We start from the raw sequence: 3,387 nt of genomic DNA on the forward strand, positions 1-3,387 counted from the left end.
TGCTGAATTTACTGGGAAATGAGCTCTGACGAGGACAGTGATGATGGCATAAAACATCCAAGCTCCAAAAGGTAAGAAAATATGATTTATTTTATTCTTCTGTAATTGTTACTCTAATATCAGAGGAGTTTTATATTATCGCGACAGGTAGAGATCCTTCCGTGTTAGATATAGATCCGGGTCGATAAAGACCCGAATATGTAATAATGATTGGCGAAACAGTCATGCATTTAAGGGTTAAAGACCCTTATTTATTATAGATATTATAGATTATAGATCATTATATAGATCATTTATTATAGCTTGTCAAATTTGCCCCTATTTGGTTGTGAGCAAAAACACGCCGTTTTTGTGTGTGTCCCTTTAAATGCAAATGAGCCGCTGCTCCCGCCCCCTTTCCAGAAGAGGGCGGAGCTTTAACAGCTCAACAACAACAAAGCTGGAGAATCTCGCGCAGCCAAAATGAGGATTGTCAGTAACGGTGTTCAGCCTTACATTGTTCAAACCGGAGTCGACACTGATGGAGAGACTCAGGAAGAAGTTACAACTTTTAGAATGAAACTGGACGTTTCTGAATGGTTAGTGGATAAATTGATGTAGTTGCTGTGGAGTTGATTCAACTCATCCACTAGCATGTGCCGTCATGTTCATCATTTGTGTTGAATTGACCCTCGTTTGTGAAGCAGTCCGGCGTAAAATGATGGCATGTCAACAACACTCTACTACAACAACTCTTCCTCTTCTCTAAAGCAGCCCAACATGGCCCCGCCCCCTTTGTTGTGTGTTCTTGGGGGCGGGGTTTATGTAAATTGTAGGGTTAGTGATGTCACTAACCTAGGAAGAAGCTCATTGTAGTCCCTACCAGCCATTTGTTGTAGTTCTTACACTCTTAGCCCGGATTTTATATTTACTTAAACTATATAATTACAATATACTTAAAATATTTAAGTTTGATTGCATTACTTATAAAATATAAGTATATGCTACTAAATTGTGGATGTAATTTGAACGTGTTAATAAATTTAAGTTAAATGCACTTAAATTATTAAGTTTTTCTCCTGACCACGCCTCTTACACATTGGTTTACGGCAGGTAATGACGCCATTTTGTCGTGGTGTGTGTGAATTCAAGGAGCTGTTGATGAGAAGTTGGAACATTTGTTTTGGCAAGTTCTACAGACATTTTTTTTCCAAACATTTGCCTTTTTATCGTTTCCCCCCCCCTGAGAGACTGTTTGTGAGCAGTGAAAATAGTTTGTTAAAGTTTAAACGACGGAACTGTTTTCTCCGGTTAGCTAGTGTTCTCTCTCGCGTGCGGTGGATCACCGTGCATGAACCCCTGATCGGCGAGTTCGACGCGCGTTATTTCGTCGTTTGTTTCTTTTTCACACGAGGAGCTGTTTTGGGCGTGTACACTTAGTTTGAACCTCTGGCTGTCGGCGAACACCGCGGCCGCGCCCGCGCCCGCACCCGCGTTTCCAGCAGAGGGGAGAGGATGAAGCGCGAAAATGGTGAGTGCAATAATTTAACGACCGTGTTTTATTTCGACACGGCTATTGATTGAAAGATTAAGTTAAAGTTAATTAACTAGTTGAAAACAAAAACAGATGGATATACTGTTTTATCTAGGTTCATAGCTTTCTTAACAACAGACTATCTTGTTTTGTGTTGCAGGTCAAGAAGAGATGCTTTGGATTAGAAGTGTAAGTATTGCCCTTATAACTGTGAAAAAGCTCAGCTATTTAAACATTATAGGCTCAAACAATGAAGTTATACAAGAACAGAACAATTTCCTTGTTTACATCTGGAACATATACATGTACATTTATATCACACGTTATGCACAATATGTACACTTATACAGCCTTCACCAAAAACTCCATATCAGCTGTGTGTCATGTGGGTTTACTGAGACCTGTTCTTTGGCTGATTATTTTATTAATCTGCATACTGCACAGTGCACAATTACATGTAAACCATAAAATCAGGTGCCATAATCAAGACTTTAACTTTAATGTTTGCTCCTCACAGAAAAGTTGTCAACGACGAGCCTGACATCAGCCTGATGGTACTTCAATGGCCAGCTCTTTCTACAGTAAACCAGGTATGTATTGGTGCATGGAGTATTTGACAATACCATTATCTGATGCATTATTATATGATAATGTCTTTGTCGATCTTTGTCTTCCTCTACTAGGTTGCAGCTGACAAGGACTCATACAGGCAAACTTCAGTGAGAATCGTCTGTGTTGATCTATAAAGTGCTCAGCTAAACCCATCATGAGTGAAGATCGTCTTGGAAGGATGTTTGGTGATGGATGAACCGACCAACCTCAGGACTTCTGTGTCCTTTTTTCTGACTGAGTTATGCCCTGCAACTGGACTACCCTAACTGTATGAAAAATACTTTATATTTTATTCAGCAGGTAATGCTCAACCTAGGAAAATGTGAGCTGGCACCTAAAATGGAATACTGCCACTATTGTGAACTCACGAGTGTGAACAAACCATATAGTTTTGATGCAATTTGTTGTGATTCTGAGATAGACTATTTATGTGCTTAACAATAAGCTGATTTGTTAAAACTAGTTTTTTCACGTTTTATAAGGAAATGTTTTCAGGACATAAAATGTTGTTGTATTTGGAATTGAATTAAAATAAAACAAAATTGAATGAATGTACCTCTTATTTGCCTTTTTTCTTAATTTTGTAGTAAAATAGAAGTTGCTATAAATTAACTTGCTTAGTACATTGAACTTAAATATACTATGTGTAATAACTACAAAGTAATTAATATTACAAAACATTTTAAGTTAAATGAACTTGAATTTTTAAGTTCACATTACTTAATCATTACTTAATTTTTTTAGGGCAACCAGTTTCCTCAAATTTTTTAAGTAAATTCAACTTATCCGGGCTAACAGTGTAAAAAGCGACTTCTGTAAAAGGAAATTGAACTTTGAGTGTCGTAACTTTGCAGATGTCGTAACATTGCACACTAACTAAAGTTAAAAAGGTGAAATCATAATCAAGGACCTTTAATTAAAAAGTGTGGCTACATTCTGCTACGATATGCCCAAGTTGCTGAATATTCTACAGATCAATTGGTACACAATGAATTTAGTTAAAGACTGAAGTTCACTGAAACACTACTTCTTTGTGCATCCTCTTAGCTGTACGATTATTGTTTATGATGAAACCTTGTAAACCTCTAATTGATCTGGTAAGCTAAGCCTCCGCTTTGACTAGGTGGTTTTGCACATCATGATTAATTTGCATCATTTCATATTTCCACGGTTCTGCTGAATGTGAAGATCTGAAACACTGTCCTCTAATTTACTTCCATTATACACCAGACTGAAGACATGCAAATGATGCAGCGTCCCCC

The 3,387-nt window shown here is 37.6% G+C and overlaps 1 long non-coding RNA gene across 1 annotated transcript; it reads left to right on the plus strand.

Moving 5' to 3' along the window:
• Positions 1 to 885: 885 nt before the first annotated feature.
• LOC125252986 lies at positions 886 to 2,627 on the plus strand. Its single transcript, XR_007181319.1, has 4 exons — positions 886 to 1,510; positions 1,674 to 1,702; positions 2,031 to 2,103; positions 2,197 to 2,627. It is a non-coding gene; the product is annotated as an uncharacterized LOC125252986 (long non-coding RNA).
• Positions 2,628 to 3,387: the final 760 nt, after the last annotated feature.

Source organism: Megalobrama amblycephala, linkage group LG18, assembly GCF_018812025.1.
Source record: "Megalobrama amblycephala isolate DHTTF-2021 linkage group LG18, ASM1881202v1, whole genome shotgun sequence".
NCBI classification, from domain to species: Eukaryota; Metazoa; Chordata; class Actinopteri; order Cypriniformes; family Xenocyprididae; genus Megalobrama; species Megalobrama amblycephala.